The sequence below is a fragment of the Ochotona princeps genome, chromosome 3 (assembly GCF_030435755.1).
Source record: "Ochotona princeps isolate mOchPri1 chromosome 3, mOchPri1.hap1, whole genome shotgun sequence".
Lineage (NCBI taxonomy): Eukaryota > Metazoa > Chordata > Mammalia > Lagomorpha > Ochotonidae > Ochotona > Ochotona princeps.
In genome coordinates, this window is record NC_080834.1 from 43,455,874 (window position 1) to 43,478,412 (window position 22,539).

Genomic DNA, 22,539 nt, shown 5'->3' on the forward strand with positions numbered 1-22,539 from the left:
CATATTTTCAAAAATAACATACAGATTTGATACAGTCCCAGTGCAAACACCAGTATTCTTCTCAGAAATGCAAAAGAGAGGAAAATTCATCTGGAAATGCAAGAAACTGGATAACCAAAGCTAACCTCAAGAATAAAAATCAAGCAGGAAGACTCACAATTCCAGGGCACAAAAACACACGATAAGGTAATCAACACCAAACCAAATGTGCTGGAAGAGTAACAGAGAAATCCACGGATGAGATTTAAAACCAGTTTCTGTTACTTGCCCACATACAGCCAACTAATCATCAACAAAGAAACTGACAATAGCCCAGGAATACAGTTTGGTCTTATAAACATATGCTAATGTGACAATAGGATAGCAGGCTGCAGAAGAAGCAATAGCACCATTTCTCACCTTATACAAAAAACAGCACCCACAAATCATCAAATTATTTGGGGAAAACAAAGGAAGCACTATAAAAGACACAGGCATCTGTAAAAACTTACAGAATCCACCAAAAACAATAGCAGTCAGCCAAAATACACAATCAGGGCCACATCAAATCAAGGAATTTCTGTACAGGAAAGAAACAATAAAATGAAGAAATAACCAACAGAATCTTCGCGCACTACAAAACAGATAGTGGACTAATATCCAAGATTAACAAGGAACTTCAGAAACTCGATGAAAGCAAAATAAGCAACCCTGTGAGGAAATGGGTGAAGGAAATGAGTGGACATTTTTCAAAAGAACAAACTCAAATGGCTAATAGACATATGGAAAAAAATCCAGGCTACTTAGTTACCATACAAACACAAGCAAAGGCTACACTGAGGTGCCACCTATTTGGACAATGTACCAGTGGATAGAAGATCTTTCTCTCTGTCTCTCCTTCTCTCTGTAAATCTACCTTTCCAATAAAAATAATATATGCATGTGTATATATATGTGTGTGTATAATTATATGCATTTATATATGTATATATATATATCTATAAATCCAAGAAGAACTGCATAATGGAAATAACCATACTAAGAAGTAAAAATATACTGCATGATGCATCTCTACTCCCAAATAAAAGAAGGGCTTCCAATGAAACTGTTAAGTATATCTTGACAATAGAATGGTGGACTTCCTGTTATTGTAAATATTTACAATATCACGATATACTTAAATAGTACAGTGGTGTACTTGTGACTATTCCTGAATAACTATAATATTGTAATAATATGGGAGAAAAATTTGGGAGGAGGAAAATGGGGAGAATAAAAAGAGAAATCCCTGAACCTACTGAACTTTATAATGAAAAACAAAAATGTTTTAAAAATTAAAAGTCCTCATTGACCATCAAAAACATACCGTTTTCCTTAATTTTATATTTTCTTAATAATGCAGAGAGGTTTGACACTGGTTGTTTTGATATAGACTATACTTTAATATTCAATTTTATGAGCTGATATATTATTATTTTTTTTTTAAAGATTTATTCATTTTTATTACAGCCAGATATACACAGAGGAGGAGAGACAGAGAGGAAGATCTTCCGTCCAATGATTCACTCCCCAAGTGAGCCGCAACGGGCCGGTGCGCGCCGATCCGATGCCGGGAACCTGGAACCTCTTCCGGGTCTCCCACGCGGGTGCAGTGTCCCAATGCATTGGGCCGTCCTCAACTGCTTTCCCAGGCCACAAGCAGGGAGCTGGATGGGAAGTGGAGCTGCCGGGATTAGAACCGGCGCCCATATGGGATCCCGGGGCTTTCAAGGCGAGGACTTTAGCCGCTAGACCACGCCGCCGGGCCCTGATATATTATTTTTATGTGGGTAATACAAGCATCATAAAAATGAATTTTTATTAAGTGCACTTGAATCAAGCATTTCGAATTGTGGTTAAGATGCTTATATCCTGTTAGAGTGCCTGAGTTTGATACCTGACTCTGTCTCCTGGCAATGATTTCCCTGCCGGGGGTTGCGGGGGGCCTGGATCCAACTGATTCCTTGATACAACATAGATTTCTACTCCTTATTAACCCATAAACACTAAAGAGAAAAGGATGAAAATCCCTTGTAACAACTATTTGCCAGTGAATAACAAAGAAACTAGACAGAAAACAAGCTAGAAAGGGATCACTAAAACCATTAAGACCTCCTATGTTTCCAAATGAACAAATTTATATCCACTATCCTTGCTGCTTGCAAATAACATGCTAACCGTACCTCTAGATCAGGTGGTGTCATTCTTTTTACTAGCACCTTTATTCAGAGGCTCTCTCTCTGTTTTAATATTGATTTATTTGTTTTATTGGGAAGGTAGGTCTACAGAGAAAAGAGACAAAGATCTGCCATCTACTGATTTCACTCTCCAAGTGGCCACAATGGCCAGAGACACGCCCAGCTCATACAAGCAGTCAAGAACTTCTTCCATGTCTCCCATTTGGATGGAGGGTTTAAAGGCTTTGCATCATTTTTAATGCTTTCCCAGGCCAAAAGCAGAAAACTGGAGGAGACATGGGGCAGCCGGGATGCAAACTGGAGCACATAAAGAATCCTGGTGTTTGCAAGATGAGGATTTAGCCATTGAGTCATTGCACCAGGCCTTTGGAATAAAACTTCACCTCTACGCTGAACAATGCATCTGGCCTCTTAAATTTCCAGCACAAACATCCAGATATTTAGAGGCCACCACAAGAATCTCAAACCACTAGACTGATTCCTCTACAAATACCCAAATGAGACATTTTATGGAAATTAAAGTTTGAACTATGCAAGGAGCTGATAAAATGCAATGCCACATATGTATGGCCTAGATCAAGTACTCAAATTCGGAGTCTAAATCTGACCTACTCTATCAAGTTGAAGATAGATGTATTTAAGGAAGGTGGCAGAAAGTATCTACACTATTTAAAAGATATATATTTTTTCAAAGCAGTTGTATAGACTACATTATTATTGTCCGATTACATTCAAATAAGTAGGATTGTTGTTTTATTTTACTTTCAGAACACTGACAATGTTTTTTTAAATCCACATGCAAATGAATAAGTGTTTCAAGTAAATACTACTGTATGTTTAATTTTCCAATGAGGAAGTGTTTCTGAAAGAAATGCCTAAGTGTCTGTGTAGTTTGTAAAGATGTATCATGTATACTTGATCTTAAATCATTTGACAGAGTATATTTAACATCATTGCTTGAAAATATATCAGAATAAAGGTATATTTGCTTAAATAAATGGCTAGAGTGAAGTACAATAAATGAAGTATTTTTGAAGCACAATGATCCAGCTATTTACCCAACAGTGATATATCACAGCTGGAATATTGCAGCTAAGTCTATTAATAAAAGTTTTGAAATTTGATTGTATTTTAGGAAATGCTGTATTCTGAAGCACCGGATATTTTCTGACAATGATGATTCCTGATTTGTGATATTTTTCCAGTGTTATTACCTTCTATTCATCCTAACAAGAAAGCCTGGTAAAGTCAGCATATACTACTGTATCACACAAACTTTTCTTTCTATATGCAGTTAAAAATAGCAATAAAAAGATCATTTCAGATAGTATTTTTTTTTCTTCCTGGAGTTACTTCAAAGCTACCAACTTTGTTATACAAACTGCATTCCACAATTGCGGAGATCAATGAGTACATTCTAATGGAAATATCTAGTTACTTTTCTGATGTAAAGTACCATTTTAGGATCTTATCAAACTACAAATTCATAGGATTTCAATTTTATGCACAAATTAGCATACTGAGTGCAGATTCATATCACATTCATTTTGCAAATATATATGCTTATATAACTTAATCCAAAGAGAAATCTTTTTATCCTTGGCAACAATTTAAGAAGAGTTTGTCAAATTTTTTGACACTGTAAATCTACTCAGGCTGGAAATATTAGCTCCTTATGTCTTAATCTGATTTATAAATTTTTAATCATGCAATTAGTTTTGACATTCATGTCTGGTTGTTAGCACTTAGCATGTGAGAATGAGAGGATTCCATTTTTATTTTGGCAAAAAGATAAACTTTCCTATTTGAAGTCAAAACAGTAAAAACTTCAGGCTCCATATGTTATACAGTTCATATAATATACTCCTATCTTATCATTTTTTCATTTATTTACTTATATAACACATTACAGATGTGCAATTCTTAGTACACCTTTTGGCATTAGTTCCAATCTTACCATACACAATAGTTTGTTAACTCTTTATAAATGCGCTAAGTTCCCATTGAAATATAGCAAGACAATGTTTTTTTTCACATTCAAGGTAATGCTTCTCACGCAAATGTCATATTCTGAACTCAGTGGACTGAGTTCACGAACACAGATAATTAATCTCCACAATTTTTTTTAAAGATTTATTCATTTTATTACAGCCAGATATACACAGAGGAGGAGAGACAGAGAGGAAGATCTTCCGTCCAATGATTCACTTCCCAAGTGAGCCACAATGGGCCGATGCGCGCCGATCCGAAGCCGGGAACCTGGAACCTCTTCCAGGTCTCCCACGCGGGTGCAGTGTCCCAAAGCATTGGGCCGTCCTCAACTGCTTTCCCAGGCCACAAGCAGGGAGCTGGATGGGAAGTGGAGCTTCCGGGATTAGAACCGGCTCCCATATGGGATCCCGGGGCATTCAAGGCGAGGACTTTAGCCGCTAGGCCACGCCGCCGGGCCCAATCTCCACAATTTTTTAAACATTTTGTTTCAGTGGAATATTAATTCTATTCAAGCACAAAATAGTGTTTAATTTGATTCAATGCATTTGAAATACATCTTAATTACATGAGACACATTCTTTCAATTTGTCTAGTATTTAGACATATTTATTAATGATGATATTATTAAAACTGGAGTATTATTCTAATGAAGATGAATTCTTGTAAATGTGCAATAATGTGAACTTGCTCTCTAGCAGCAAACATAGTAACTTAGAAAGTTTTCTTTTTATTTCTTCTTTGACTTTGTTTTTTTTTCTTTGTTTCAATCAAATTCAATAGATTGCAGGCTTTCGCAATATAAATATGCGCTTCAATCATTGCAGATAATTTAAAAATCATAATTTGGGGGGCAGGGAGACGGGACAGAAACACAAGCTCAGTACCCAAATCCCTTTAAGAATTATAAAAATTTTGCTAGTCTGGAAACTTCAGAAGGTTCTCCTAGGGATATTGCAAGCACCAATTCAAATTAGAAACCATAATTTTGAATAACTTAAATAAATTGGTAGTATTTACTGGAACAATACGAAATATGAAATAGTAACTGCAAAATAGATTTAAGGCAGGAGACTGAAAATATCTCTCTGGTACTTGTGAAATACTTGATTCATTTCCAAATGTTTACTACTGGGACTAGCATGGCAGCCTAGTAGATAAGGTCCTCAGCTTCAATGTGCCCGAATCTCCTATGGGCACAGATTTGTATCCTGGCTTTTCCACTTCCCTTCAGCTCCCTGGTTGTAGCCTGGAAAAGCAGTCAAGAATGCCCCAAAGAGTGGGGACCCTGCACCCGTGTGGGAGACTGAGAAGAAACTTTTGGCTGCTAGCTTTGGATTTGCTCAGCTGTGGCTGTTGCAGCTACTTGAGGAGTGAACCAATAGATGGAAGATCTTTATGTCTTGATCTCTGTAAATAAGACTTTAAATAAATAAACAAATAAATGAACAAATAAAAAGTTTACTACCCTTTTGATCCATTCTACTTAAAAATGAAAATTTCAGTGAACTGTGACTTTCGAAATAGTTTATTTTGTAGGTCTTGTAAATTTAGAGTCGGCCAAAGCATTAAAAAAATACTTGAGCAGAAGAAAGTTAGTATTGACTGAGTTAACATTTTGGTACATTGGAGTAAGAATGATTTTAGCATTTGTACTCCATTGCCAATCTTGAATTTATTTGTTCCAATACAGCATTCTTGCATTCTTGCTATTACACCTAGAAAAGTAGCAAAAAAAAAAAAAAAGTCAAAATATAGGACAACTTATTTGATCTCATTTGTAGGAGGACAATTGATTGGACTTATGAAACAAAGACAAGGGCCCAGCGGCGTGGCCTATCGGCTAAAGCCCTCACTTTGACCATGCCAGGATCCCATATAGTCGCTGGTTCTAATCCTGGCAGTTCCACTTCCCATCCAGCTCCCTGCTTGTGGCTTGGGAAAGCAGTTGAGCACAGCCCAAAGCCTTGGGACCCTGCACCCATGTGGGAGACCTGGAAGGCATTCCCGGGTCCCTGCTTCAGATCGGCACAGCACCGGCTGTTGTAGTCACTTGGGGAGTGAATCATCAGATGGAAGATCTTTCTGTCTCTCCTCCTGTCTGTATATCTGACTTTCCAATAAAAATAAATAAATCTTAAGAAAAAAAAAGAAAGACAAATATTTTTCAAGCAAGGGTGTGGAAACAATTGATGGGTTCCACAGGCAGCCATATGCCAACTCCCATAATCTCAAGTCAACTCCTCCCTTATCCTATGTTACCCTCAGTCTATAAACACCCGATGTGACACATCAACTTTGGCTATTGGCCATCAGTCAACAGTCCAGGCATGTGATTGTTACCCCTATGCACCAAGTCCATCACTGCCAGACAGTGAACAGAGAAAGTGTATGCTTCTATTTCCTGGAAATCAATCTACTGGTTTTACCCTGTCCAATCCCTGGTGCTTATGGTGATCTTTGGAGAAAACCACTAGATGGTGAATCTCTTCTTCCTTCACCCTTCGCCCCACCTTTCAAATAATATGTAAATCACTAAAAATAAAATGAGAATTAGCACTGTCTTACAAACAAGGCATAAATAACAGACAATCATCCTGCAATGCAAGAAACATTTTTAAATAAAAATTAAGATAATAGAAGAGAATAAATATATCAATTAATGAAAGGAAACAATAGGGTGTAAGCATTGTGCAATAATGATGTAAGCTGCTGCTTGGGAGATAGTGCTGTTGTAAATCTTTAGCCAACTTTTTCCAAGACTGCTCCTTGATAATATACCTGGGAAGGAGGACAAAACAGCTCCAAGAGTTGAATTTCTGTCAAGGATGTGGGAGACTATCACCAGTAGTCCAGCACCACAGGTATATATCTACTCAGACTGCAGTTGCCTTTCAATAACACTCCTTTAATTACACACTTAATTTCATGCATAGCATACAAAACATTAATAGAATAATCCTCACACTAGGTCTCATGAACTTCTTATCCCCTAAGGAGAATAAGCAGGCCTTGTAGAATTAAGTGCTTAGAAAAAGTGGCTTGGCACAGCAAGAACGTCCTGTGCTGGGAACCAGGGAGCACCAATGGAAATTGGGATCTCCCAGCCGGGGGCTGGGATTTCTCTTCATCTGTCCTTCATAGCACAGGGAAAATGTTTGTTTCTCTACAACATGGAGAGCAATTGAAGCTCCATTTGTATCTTTTATATGGGTTTTCTATGTTTTTTTTTAATTGTGCCTGTAAATTAAATAAATAAATATGTTTTGCTGTTGTTGTTTAAACAATATGTCCCCATTTACTGCTTCATTGCATAAATACTTGCATTCTCTGGTGCTAGGCCATTTTGAACTTAAGGAATAAGAAACTCATTTAGTTCCCAGCATGACAAATGCTTCCTGTATGTATGTTTATTTGACTAGGTTTTTAATTTTAAAACAATCTCTTACATGGTATATATTAAATTTCAGTATCAATATAGTCAATATATCAAATTTCTAAATGAACAAATTTTTATTCAAGGAAAAGGAAGGTTGTATTCAATGAAAACAAGTTAGAATCCAAGTGCTGTGCCCTAGCAGCTTAAGTCCGTGCCTTGTACGCACCTGGATCCCACATAGGTGCCGGTTTTAATCCCTCCAACCCCATCTCCCATGCAGCTCCCTGCCCTGTGCCCTGGGACAGCAGTCGAGCACAGTCCAAAGCCTTGGGACGCTGCACCTGCATGGGAGACCCAAAAGAAGCTTCTGGCTCCTGGATTCAGATCAGCGCAGCTCCAGCCATTGTGGTCACTTGGGGAGTGAATCAGTGGACAGATCTTCCTCTCTGTCTCTCCTCCTCTCTGTACATCTGACTTTGCAATTAAAAAAAAATAAAAAAGAAAGTTAGAATGGCAGAAAGAGATAGCAGCAGTTTCCTAGCTTGAGTAACAAGAAAAATGCAGTGTTGTGCCATTGAGGATGCATTGGGTTGTGGAAATTGTTGTTCAATTAAGAAGGTGGGAGAAAGAAAGATCAATAAATTCTAATTCTATTTAGGGGAAAAATGAATGTATTCTACTTACTGATAGTAATAATTTAATACAAAGAAGGATATCCAATATCGTAGGAGGACAGGAGAAGGCCTGTATCCCAATCGTGGAGACTCCCAGATCCTCACCAAGGACTATCAGTACGGGCACCAAGGACTACATTCCAATTGCCAAAGAGACCATGGGGAACTGGAATGCCTTCGGAGGCCGAGACATCTTAGGTCATCCACACCCTTTTGGATCTACCACACAGGATGGAAGAAGCCCAAATCCTTCCTTGCAGGATCCAAGGTCATCGGAACAACAGCCAGGAACCCTGAGCAGTCCACAGAAACAGAACAGTAAACTTTCTCTGGTCCTTACTTAGTTCCAATTTTGGATCACCACCCTCTCTTGCAATGACCATCAGGGTCGCTCCTGAGACCCCCGGCCACAAACACACAAACACACACACACACACACACACACACACACACACACACACATTAGATGGGCAGAGAACAACAAGGAAAGCTTAGAACCAGACAGGAAACAGTCAGCACAGACTCACACATATCTTACCTTACTAGGTAGGACACAAAGATTAGTTAATCCTCACTAAGGTATTAAAGAAAAGATTTCTCTGCACACCCCTCCTAAAACTGTTCTGCACTTCAACTGTTGACATATGCCTTGTTAGAATTATAAGCCAGTTTTGACTATCCTAAAATCTGCCAAGGTCAGCAAAATTATGCTTCAACACTATAAACTGCTAAATACTAAAATGAAAATAGACATGAGACAGCTGAATATAACCCTATAGCCATTTTAAGGTGCATAGCAGCCGGTTCTGTGTATAAACTAAAATTGAAATGTCAATGAAGTAGTCACAGGATGTGGTTAAGAACTTGCATTTTTTTTAACATATTGGTTACTCAATATTATGTCAATTAATTCCATAATGTTGTACATTGTCGTTCATGTCATGTTGTGGCTTCAAATTGACAGAGATGATATTCTGCCAGCTCTGCCTTCAGACCAGAGATGGTCTCTCCAAGAAACAGTTGAATTTACCTGGACAATAAGATACTGGACTCTATGCTCGGTATACTCTTGCAATGAAAGAAACTTGACTGAATTTGAAATGTAGTACTGCAACTAGGTAGAGGAATCGACCATGGGGAGAGGGCAAGGGGAGGGGATGGGGGCATCCCAGAGCCTATGAATCTGTGTCACATAATGCAACGTAATTAATAAAAAAAAAATGTAATACAGCAGCAAGGTGGAGGAATCCATCATGAAGGGAGGGCACGGGGAGGGGTTGGGGAATCCCAGAGCCTATGAAACTGTCACATAATGCAATGTGATTAATAAAAAAGAAGGATATCCAATATCATATTATGTAAACAGTAAAGAGAGCAAGAATATGTTTTGGAAAGTGTTATGTAATATCTGATTACATGTAGATGAAGCATTTTTTGTTTTATTTTTAATGTGGGAAGAGATAGAAGTCTAGTTTTATTTTTCTACATCTAACTGACCAGTTTGTCCAACAGTGATTATTGCAAATATTATTCTCTCTCCAATTTATATTTCTTGGAAACACTGTGGTAAAATAAAAAAAATTGTTTGTGTTTTTAAACAAAAGCTTGGTTTGCTCATTTGCTTTTTTGAAAGGCAGAGATAAAAAGAGACAGAAATAGAGAGTAAACTTTTATTTCCTGGCTCACTCTTCAAGTCGTTGTTTCTTAACACTGAGTAATAATCAATTGCATGCACTTACCACATTTGTGCATCGATGCTGATCTAGAGCAGTGTCATGTCTTCAATATAGAGAGCAGCACACAGTAAGTGCAGAAGGGCAGGGATTTGTTTCTTAAACTGACTCTGGTTCCTTTGGATTGATTTGCAAATGTAGGATAGTTAGGTAATAGAATGAAGTTATTTTTAGTTTTTTTTTTTTCAGGAATCCTCCTATTGTGTTCATTAGCTATACAAATTTGTATAGCTTCATCTTAATATATATATTATATAATATATAAATATAGGTAAATAAATATAAATAGCTTTATCTTCATATAATATATATTAAATTTATAATATCTAAATGTGTATATAAATATGTATTTATGTATTTATATTATATATATAATATTTATGTTGGAGAGGCAGATTTACCAAGAGAAGGAGATAAAGAGCAAAGGATTTTCCATCTGCTGGTTCAGTATGAAAATGGCATCAATGGCCACTTGCTGATCTTCTCTTGAGCCAGGGATCAGGAGTTCTGAGTCTCCCATGCAGGTCCCAATACTTTGGACATGCTGCACATTTTTTCCATTCCATGAAAAGGGAGCTACATGGCAGGTGGAAGAACCATATGGAGTATTTAAGAATTTCCCTTTATCCCTACTAGAAACCATTATGGTCAGTGGAATAAGCTGGCCCATAAAAAGGCAAATACCCAATGCTCTCAGGTATAAGGGAACCTTCATGCAAAATCAAAAACAGATATATATAAGTCTGTGAACAATTCTGATAAATAAACTGTATACAATGCTGACTCACATATCCGGAAGTGGAGATAGGTTGCAGTGTGCATCTCTAACAATTTGGTATTAGATATAGGTACCTCCTATAATAACAGTGCCACAATATACTTAAATAGGAGAGTGTTGGACTTGTTCCTGTTGCTGAAGAACTATATCTTCATAATGATATGGGGGAAAGTGTTGGGAGCAGATGGAACAGGAAGAAGGAATCCCTCTGCCTACAAAACTATATCATGAAAAATAATCACGACAAAAAATGGGGCGAAAAGTGTTACACTTTATTCACATTGTTGATAACATTTGTTACTTTCTCCTCTTTTAATAATCATTCTAACAAAGGTGGTTTGGTATCATACTGTGATTTGCATTTGCCTGATGGCTAGTGATATCTGTATTTGTATATATTTTGTACATTTTTATCTTAGCTGTATAAGTCTATTGTGTATTTCTTAATGGTTGCATACATTTTGTTGAGATTCAGGACAGTATTGTACTGTCCTGAGTATTGTAATCAAATAGACTTTTCTGTCTATTTGAACCGTAAAGTTCCAATGAATATGGTATGATGCAAATGATAGGTGAACGATCTGAAATTGAAGCTGCCTAATTGTAATAGGGGTGTAAAAAGTGATTTAGCTTTCTCTGGAGAAGTAGAATTATGATAAAAACAATAAAGATCTTCAGACTAGTCTGAGGGACTATGTGGATTGCGGAATTTCCCTAAAGAAGCACTTTCAACATCCAGAACATTGATATTGAATAGCACAGACAGTGTGTTTACATTTTCCACACTCACAGAAGATTGTCTCAGATTCAAGCTAATCCGGAAGACATATGGTGGTCAGAGTAAGGCAATATGTTCTGTTCTTTATGGAGGAATCCCACTTACTGTGTTCTACAAAGTCGTTCTTTTCCATAATGCATACCAGTAACCTCCTGCTCCAAACACACACACAACACATAAGGTAATTATTGACTCTTAATAGTTACATTATTCTTGCCTTGAAGGACAGAAGTAAGTTCAGCAACTCAAAGCATTCATCTTCATGGAAGGCCTCAGTTTTCTGTTCCATACCACAAGACTAGGTTAAAACCACCTCAAGTTTACGATGTTGATACATGATAAACAGCTATAGGCCACAAAACTGTAGCAACATGCTCTACATACTAGTATGGATGATTCACATCTTTATCCTTATGAGCATTCTGAAAAAAATGAATGCAGAAAGCAAAATTTCTCCAATAGTTCTACTGATGAGTGTGTTGCCGTATTGTAAGAGCAGCATTCAGTTGACCAGCATTTGGATAAAACCATTGCAATTCCAAATGGAGAACACCACTTCTTAGTAGGAACTACTGAGGCCTTCCTCAAATCTTATGTCCCCTCCTGTTTTTTTTTTTTTCTTTTTTGCATAAGGAAATTAAAGATATCTAAAAAACATGAGTCAGCTCGTATATCTTTTATGCCATCAATTTCACAAATGAAAATCCATTTATAAATTTCATTCTACAAATTTGCAAGTCAATGCAACAGATCATAAAAAAGACAGATGATGCACTCTTAGAGTTAAATCTCAAAAATTGCCTTTTTAATTAAATGCTAGCAAACTACCTTTACAGTATGAATTCCTGAAGAGTTCAAATAACTGGTATGCATAGTAAATCAGTTTCACTCATACTATCACATTGGTTGAGTTGTGCTACACTAACATATTCTTATGGACTCTAAAGTGCTACCAGTTACTGCTGTCTTGTTGCCTTTCTTACTGACCATTCAAGGTAATATCCAAAATAAGTCATATAAAATTTTTCCATGTTATTTCCAAGTTGTTTTGTATGGATCATTGCTTAAAAAGTAAAGTCATTTTATAAAAAATAATGTCATTATTAGGTAAATAACAATGATTATTCAACTAAGATTTTACTTTTCTTTCAAATATAGAAGATCTGAACTCTAGAAGTGAACACCACGCTGAAAATCACTTTGGAGTGTTATTCTCTTGCGGGGTCTGACCTTTAGGTCTCCATGATGACCGAGGGGATCCGGCAACAGTGTCCTTCAGAAGGAAACATCGGAGAGTTTGGTGGGTCATGTCCTTCCATCGGAAAGTAAGCAGAATCTTATATAACTCCCCACAAGAGGAAAACAGAGGGAGATTCTTTAACAACTCTCCCACCAGAAGCAGTATCATAATTGGCAAGACAACATCTCCATTTCTCCGAAACCCTCAATGGCATTGCAGGTCACGCACACCATGTATGGCTGTCAGATATTGCGGGAGTGTGCTGACACCCCAAGATTGTCTATCAAGAAAGCCTCAGTACAGTTCGTTACGTGACAGAGAAGACAAACTGGGGTGTGTCTTGCTGCTCTCACCTGTAGGACCAGTGATTAGGTCAAGCTGAGGTCTCCATGTGCCAAGACCCCCGCCAGAGACTCCCTCAGAGGACGTGATGCACCCAGCCTTATAACCTAACAAATAGGCCATGTAGATAGAGAGCCACAGGCGAAAGAAAGCAACCAAGAACGAAAAATGCTGTCTTGTGCGAGAAAACAGATGTGACTGAAAACCATTAGATTTAGTGAAATAACACAATCCCCAAAAGACAATTGTCATATCTTTTCCCTGATCTGTGTTACTGATTACAAAGCAAAATGTATCTATTTATGAACAAAATTAGTATTTTGATAATTGCTTACAGTTTTTCAATATGCACTCCAGCCATAGTGCTTTTTTCATAACTGCTCTATGCTTAATTCATTCCTAATGGAATGTTATATGAATGGTTAAATTCTCAACTTGCAAGTGCCAGGATACCATACGGGCACTGGTTCATCTTCCAACTGTTCCACTTCTCTTCAAGTTCCCTGCTTATGGACTGAAAAAGCAATGTGGAAGGCCAGAAGCCTTGAGACACTGCACACATAGGGAGCCCTGCAAGATGGGCCTGGCTCCTGGCTTTAGATCAGCTCAGCTCTGGTTGTTGCAATCATTTGGGGAGTGAATCAGTGGATGCAAAACATTTCTCACTGTATCTCTCCTCATAAATATGATCTTCCTTTCCAGTAAAAATAAAAAATAAATGTTGGTGTCTGGGGTCCTTGGGGAACCCACCAGGTGGCTGTGAGCAGATGGCAGATCTTCGCCCAGACTGTTTTGGGACCTGGTAAAGCGCTAGGGCCTCCTAGCAGCCCACTCTTGGGACCTGGGAACATGGGCTTACAGGGGCTAGTGTGGGATAGGACGGGAGGTTGCGAACAACGATCTGAGGAACCTTCATGTCCAGGTGAGAAATGAGTTCTGAGGGACCTTTGTGGACAAAGGGTTAGATCACAGAACACATCAGTGAAAGTCAGAACATGGATTGGGTAATGTGTGTCTGAGGTAAGAAACTAAGAAATTAACCAGCATACCAGTAAATCTGGTCTGGGAGTGTAATCTGTGGGGTGGTATATGGACTCACCCTGGTGCGACAGCAATCTTGGTTAACACATGCAAGATTTGTGGCTAAAAACAAGCCTGGTTGGGGAGCTAAGTAGATGCCCTGGCTGGGATGGTAAGTATAAGCACTTGAATGGGGGCTGTGTGGTAGGCTGGACATGACTGCAGTTTCCCTTTGAATGGGTGTGGACTAGAACATGGCGGCGCCTGATAGGGCTGCAACTCCAGCACCCGCTGATATTCGTGAGAGCCGGGTTGGATGTAGAATGGGCTGGGATAGGTCTGGACGCATGCTGAACCACATGAGGGCTGTGTCTATTCTTGCACCAGGCGTGTCTTGGCTGCAACACCCAACTGTAGGATCCAGAAGCGGTATGGGCCATTTGCTTTAGATATTGATGGTTTTTCTCTCAATTTTGGTTGGTTTTACTAGCAAAGTTACGTCATTTTCTATTCTTGTTGATGTATGTATTGCCGGGTTTGGCAGAATTACACTGGTACTGGATGACAGATATGGTTGTTCTACCTGCACTGTAACATATGACATTATTAGCTATTCATTTATATTAATACATTTTATAGTCTGAGTCATCTCACAATAGTAAAATCTACAAGGAGATTTAACCTGACTCCTCTGAAAATGTCATATATTCAGAAATCTACTAACACTTGTTGGTCTGGATTTGTGGAGAACGGTACATCACTACAGTCATGGTGGTAATGTAGCCTAGTGACAACCACTATGGAAGTCAGAATGGGTAGTGATGAGACAAATGAAAATTGATGTATCCTATGACCCATCTATCTGATTTTGGGAAAATATCCAAAATACCTAATATCTGCATATGAGAAAGTGATCTTTAATCCTGTATTATTGCATCATAATCCATAACACTGAAGACAGAAAAACAATCCAGATACTAACTGAAGAAAGATTGGATAAAGAAGCTGTGGTGCATCTACTCTATGAAATGCTATTCAGCCATTAAAAAGCATGAAATCATATTCTTTGTAACAAAATGGTCCCAACTAGAGACTATTATGCGCAGTGAAATATGCCGTTCCACCAAATACACAAATATTGCAAACTCTCTGATATAAGCAATTTCATAAAAAATACAAGAATAATAGATATATAGGTAAATATGTATATACATTTATTCACTTAGAGGAATTGTGTAAGGTAGACAAGCATACCAAAAAGTGAAGATACAGTGCAGTATGCATCTCCACTTCTAAATAATAAATGGACTCCCAACAAAATTGTTAGATATATCTTTACAATAGAATGCTGGACTTTACACCATTGTCTATACCCACAATGTCACAATACACTTCAGTAGCAAAATGAAGGACTTACAGCTGTTGTAACACTATACCATTGTAATAACATGGAGGAAAACTGTGGAAGTAGAGCAAGGGGGAGTGTAGGATGGGATGCCTATGGAATCATAAAAGCCAAAATAAAAATATAATAAGTAATGAATTAGCACTTTATTAAAATATTCAATAGTATTTAGCATTTATTAATTTTTTTTCCAAATTTTCTATTATACATTGCTTTCCCAATGTGGGATTCCATTTAATTACAGATTTTAAAGAAAGTATCAATATCCTAACAAATTAAGGATTCTAGTACAAAGTTTGTAAATGTGATGTTTGTAAATTGCAAATTAGGTTAGTTGCAAACAGATTTTTATTTTTGATAGCCTGTACTTTAAAGAAACCAAGAATAAGACAGATGCACATCTGATATCAGACGAGGCCCTTTCTATTGTTTAGATGACAGTTTCTTTTTGTAAAATGCTTTAGGCAGGAAATACAGCTTATGAGTTTCAGTTTATTACACATTTGTTTATTTGAAAGGCAGATTTACAGAGAAGAGAGAGAGAGAGACAGAGAGAGTTATGTTCCATTTACTGATTCACTCACAAAATCTCCACGATTGCCAGAGCTGAACAAATCCAAATACAGGAACAAGAATTTTCTTCTGAGTCTCCCTCTTGCATGTAAGGGACCAAGGAATTAGGGTATCTTTTGTTACTTTTTAGGCACATTAAGAGGGATCTGGTCAGAATTAGAGTAACTGGATTTCAAACCAATGCCAATATGTGAGGCTAGCACTGCAGGCCAAGGATTAACCTGTCATGACACACCTTTACCCTAACACAGATTTCAAGGCATCATTTTTATTTTTTTTAAAGATTTATTTATTATTATTATTGAAATCCGGATATACAGACAGGAGGAGAGACAGAGAGGAAGATCTTCTGTCCGATGATTCACTCCCCAAGTGAGCCGCAACGGCCAGTGCTGCGCCGATCCGATGCCGGGAACCAGGAACCTCTTCCGGGTCTCCCACGCGGGTGCAGGGTCCCAAAGCTTTGGGCCGTCCACGACTGCTTTCCCAGGCCACAAGCAGGGAGCTGGATGGGAAGTGAAGCTGCCAGGATTAGAACCGGCGCCCATATGGGATCCCGGGGCTTTCAAGGCAAGGACCTTAGCCGCTAGGCCACGCCGCCGGGCCTAAGACATCATTTTTATAGACACCAACATCATTACTCAGATCTTCACTATCATTACAAAATCGTCTCTGAAGGTCACACTCAATCAAGCAATTGTTTTTTATGATTAGATTCATCTTAGGAATTTGGGAGACATTTAAACATTCAAATTACAAAAAACATCATTTGGATTTTTATACTGTGTGTGTGTGTGTGTGTGTGTGTGTGTGTGTGTGTGTGTGTGTGTGATGTCAAGAACATCAGAGTTGAATTGCTCGATTCCTTACATTGACTGAGGGTCAAGTGATGCTAGCCTGACTTATCACCAGTGATACTATCTCTGATTCTTGGGTTAAGATGTTTAACAAAGCACTCATACACATTTAATTTTTTCCCTGTTTTTATTGAATCGTTAAGATGCACCCACATTGAAGGAGAATTTATATATTTCAACACTAAGAGAGGAAAATTTTTAAAACTTGGGACTCAGAAAATGATACGCCTAAATATGATGCCTTGTGTTGCTTGTTTTAACTGAAAGGTAATTGGAAGGGAACAGATGTTGGACGACCTAGTTTCTGAAATCCCCTTAACTACTGAAATGGTGAAGCAAAACATAAGACTTTAATATTCTATTAACTCCTAAAACATACACTCACCTCATAGGGAAAAGAGACTGAAAATCAAAACTGGCACTTAGAGTCCAAAACATGTTTATTAAGATTAGTGTTTATTTATTTATTTATTTATTTATTTATTTATTTATTTATTTATTTATTATTTAATCTGATCAGGTGATCAACTGCCTTACCATTTTCCTCTCATACATTATTGTGATAATATTAGCTTGTGAATCTCACTGGGTTCTTGCGTATTCACACTCTGGTGATACATTTGTGCATATAAACAAATTGGTAACATTTTGCACCATCATAATCTGTCTGTTGTTACCAGTTTATTTCAGCAAATTGTGATATGGGCTGGTCAAGGAGTTGGTGAGCAAATGTCTAGAAGGCAACCATTACTCTCTCTATTACAATCCTGAACTGCTTAAATCTGTACACTAAACCTTAGCATTCCAAGAAGGCTGCATGCCTGATACGCCAATTTCCTCAAGCTGCAACTGAGTCACTGGTTTATCACGCACAAAATGCCCTGACGACCATATGATGTGAAGTTCCACATAAAGAGGCAATAATACCGAAGTCCTGTGCAAATTGCCACATTTGTGTATTCAATTACTGCCTGACATCCTAACTGATGAAGGGAGTGATATGAACATTGGGGGGCACAATCGCAGCATCAATAACAATAACCAGATGTTCCATCTTCCTCCTTGGATCAAGGCTACTCAATTTATTCCTGAATATGAACTCCAAATATATTCTGCTTTCCTATTTGTAACTTATTTATTTTTTTCCCACTGACTCCTCTAACTCTCAGATTAGAACTTGGAATTAGCCCATCTTGGAATCCCATTTCTCAGAAGAGTGTGCTGAGCCAGCCAGGAGTTGGCAAACAGTAATCATATCCCCATTTGGTACACATTTGTTGATTTTTACAGTTCTCTCTCACATTTTCTCTCACAACCACAGACACACTCACGCACACACACACACACACAACCTTGATATTTTGGCACTATTTTCTACTGGCATGTGGATAAGTTCTTTGGACTTCTAAATTTATGACTTTCAATTTTCTTTTAGTGATTCGGGCAAGCTTAATTTATAAGCTAAAAGTCACACAAACACAAAACATTGGGAACAGCCATAAGGAAAAAAAAAGTAGTAGCTGCTAACTGATGCCAATCATGCCCTGAGAAGAGCCAGAATAAAAATATTCCAAAGCATATAATTATGTAAGCAGTCATATAAACAATATACTGCATATCTCTGGGACCAGATCCCATCCCCAATATGATGACACACAATCACCCAGTAGGAACCGTAGGTTTCTTTGCACTTCTCATCTCAGATGTATGTGTTGACTGGCAGAGAGGCTTTTCAGCTTCCTTCTGCCAGAGACCCTTGGCAGTAGGGAGGAACATTCAGCACCCTAGTCAGTTGGAACTGCATGGATGTGGCTGCCTGCAGTAAACAAATCAGACAAACAAAACAAACAAATAAAAACGACCCTAGAACACTTAGAACACACCTAGAATTTACAGGTATTGGCATGTGATCATGGGAGGCAGAACTTTCATACAGGACTTTTGGATCTGGCTTCTGGAAATTGATCTGCACTCATTGCCTCAAATTTCTAGAGTATGCACACAGAAGGGGGTGGGATCAAGCACCTGTTATCTTGTTCCAGATTCTGACACAGAACCAGGTGGCTGAGAGCTCATCTGACCTTTGTGGGGGCAAGAACAGGTTCCCTTCTTGTAGTTTCCACTACTTGTTTAGACACTGCACTCACTTCCCTTGTCTTAGGGAAATTCATCTCTCTATTGGCCTATTGGAAATGTTCAAAATGCCAACTCTTTGCAGCTTTGTATCCAGCCCAAACTATGGAGGCTTGCCTGATTTCAAATGGGATATCAAACCCAATGCCTGATACATATCCTGATAATCTAGCTTCCACTTCTGGCTTAAGTTGAAGTTTGATCTTTCTCATGAAGAAACCCTCCCTTCTTATGGCTAAACCTTGGGTCCAAGCCGAGATTGAAGACACAGTGAAGCCTCACAATTCAAAACAGACCTCAATGTGTTGAGACTTAATATCTGAGACAAGCTCTCTAACAACTCCCAGGAATGACTGAAATAAGGATCTGGGCAAGACTCACATTTGGATCAGAATGTCGAGAGTTCACAAATAAATCAAGGCCATGTATGATTGTATCCAGACAAATAACAAAACTCCAGACCTGAATGAATGTGTTGCAAGCTTGCAAGAATGCTTGTAATGCAAAAAAAAAAAAAAAAACTAAACAAAAAAAAAAGAATGATTTCGGCATGAGTGATATCTCCTTGGGTTTAAAATAGACACTTATGAATGACAGGTCTCTTATTAAGCCATGCCTTAAATTTCTTTTTTTTTTTTAAGATTTGCTTATTTTTATTGCAAAGTCAGATATACAAAGAAAAGACAGAGGAAGATCTTCCGTCCAATGATTCATTCCCCAAGTGACCGCAATGGCTGGAGTCATGCCAATCTGAAGCCAGGAATGTGGAGTCTTTTCCAAGTCTCCCACTCATGTGCAAGGTCCCAAGGCTTTGGGACGTCCTCAACTGCTTTTGCAGGTCACAAACAGGGAGCTGGATGGGAAGTGGGGCAACCGGGATTAGAACAGGTTCCTATATGGGTGAATTCAAGGAGATGACGTTAGCTGCTAGGCTACCATGCCAAGCCCACATGCCTTATTTTCTTTCCATAGCCATTGAAAGGTAATTTCTTCTATGGATATCTCTATACTTATTCCCATGGAACCACACCATTAATGCCTACCTAGTTATTAGGGAACTGTTAAATTACACACTGTATTCATGATGAAGAATGTTTTCTTTTGTAACCCTGGTTCTGGTATAAACCATAGAAAGGAGGAAGTAGTCCTTACAGGATTAGTTAGCAGTATTTTAAAACTTGACATCTTCAGCAAGCATCAGCAAAGGTGATGGTAAATTATTAACAAGCTTTTAAGGTTTGTTTTGAAAGCACACTTAATAAGGGCAACTGAATGAGTAGGGAATGTGAAATCTTTTTGAGAGAAAATTAAAATGAATATTTAAGGTATCAAAACCAGTGGGATATAATAAAACAGTATTAAGAAGAAAATCTGTAGCATTAAGTTCTGATATTGTGGCAGTACAAGTAAGCCAGCACTTGTTTTGGCAGTATCCTAAAGGAGTACCTGTTCATGACTCAGGTGTTCCATTTCTGATCTAGCTCCCCGTTCATAGCCTGGAAATAGCAGTGGTAGAGTCCGTAAGTGTTTGGATCCCAGACAAAGCTCCTGAGTGCCGACTTCAGCTTGATCAAGCCTGCTGCCTAGTACAAGGAAGATGTTTCTATCTCTAAACTTAATTTCAAATAAATAAATTAATCTTAATAGAAAGAAGTGAGAGAGATGTCCCAAATAAATTGACTAAGTATACACATAAAAGAATTTAAATGCATTAGGCCAGCTAATTTTGGCAAACTGTCCAAACCACGCATTGAAAAAAAATGATAAGCTCCAAAATAATAGTTCTGGGAAAACTGAATGTATTTATAGAAGAATGAAATTAGCTCCCTTCATATACAAAAACCAATTGAAAGTGGATCAAAGGCTTACATTTAAGAGAATAAAGTTGCTGGAAGAAACAGTATAGGAAACATTTCAAGCCATTTTGTAAGTTATGACTTTTAGATAAGACCCTCAAAACACAGACAATAAAATCAAACCAAGATAAATGGGATTGCATCCAACTCAGAAGTTTGTGTACAGCAAAGGAAATAATTAAATGTATTGAAGAGCCCTTCGTGGGATGGAAAAAAAATATTTTCAGGCTACCTTTCTGGAAAAGCACTGAATTCCCGAATATACAAGCAAAAAATAAAATACGTTCATAGCAAAACCAAATTATCCAATTCAGGAATGAGCAAATGACTGTCAAGATAGTTCTTGAAAGAAGAAATACAATCATCCAAAATATACTTGAAAACATGCTCAGCATCACTAAACATCAAGAACATGCAAATCACAGCCACGGCAATGTATCAGTTCACCTCTGTTGTAGTAGTCATTACTCAAAAATAAATAACTAATGCTTGTATGGATGCGGTAAGAGGGGAACTTAAACATTAATTCACTATTGGTGGGAACACAAATTATTGCGTCCATTGTGGAAAGCAGTGTTGGGATTTCTTAAAAACTAAAAATATACTGGACATTAGGTACAGTAATTACACTACTGGATACACAGAAAATGATATGAACATATTTTATGGAGAAGATGCCTGCACAACCGTGTTTAGGGCAGCGATGTTCCTATTTGTCAAAATGTGAAATCCAACAAGGTGTTCTTCTTCAGGAGTAGATAAGAAATCACGAGGATATAGCAGCACATTGAGACCTGCAGAGGACATTGGTACCATCCCAGAGCAATGAGGACAGGACAGGTGGACAACTACACCAACTGAAGAATGACAACAAATATCTGGGCAAATGGAGACTATGAGGTTAATTCAGTCAGCCAACGGATATTTAAAGGGTTCCCTTATCCTTGGATTGGTGAGATCAACAGCTTTTCAGAACTACCGAAACCACCTGAACACCCTTGGAGTGTGTTCCAAATTGGGACACTTGGATGATACTGGGTGGTCAATCCCCCTCCCTGGGTACTGGGGTTGTTAGGAGACTGGGTGTGGCTTCTTCCCTTATGCTCCCCTCAACCCCTGAAACAGGAAGGAAAAATAGAAAGTTTGAGAAACTTTTCCATAACCCTTGATCCAAACATCTCTGATCAATTGTTAACATTATCTAAAGTAAGAAAATTTTTTTAAAAATTTAAAAAGAACGTATAAAATACTAAAAAAAGAAGAAAAGAAGAAATCATGGTATATATACACAATGCAATATTTTTCAGTATACAAAAATGACATTCTATCATCTGCTTTAGGATGTCTGTAACCAAGGGCCTGACACGGTAACCTATTGGTTAAAGTTCTAGCCTTTACACACACCAGGATCCATATAGGCACCAGTTCTTATCCCGGCAGCTCCACTTCCCATCCAGCTCCCTGCTTGTGGCCTGGAAAAGCAGCTGAGGACGGCCCAAAGCCAATAAAAATAAAAAATTAAAAAAAAAATGTCTGCAACTGAAAACATAACCTTAGGTGAAGTAA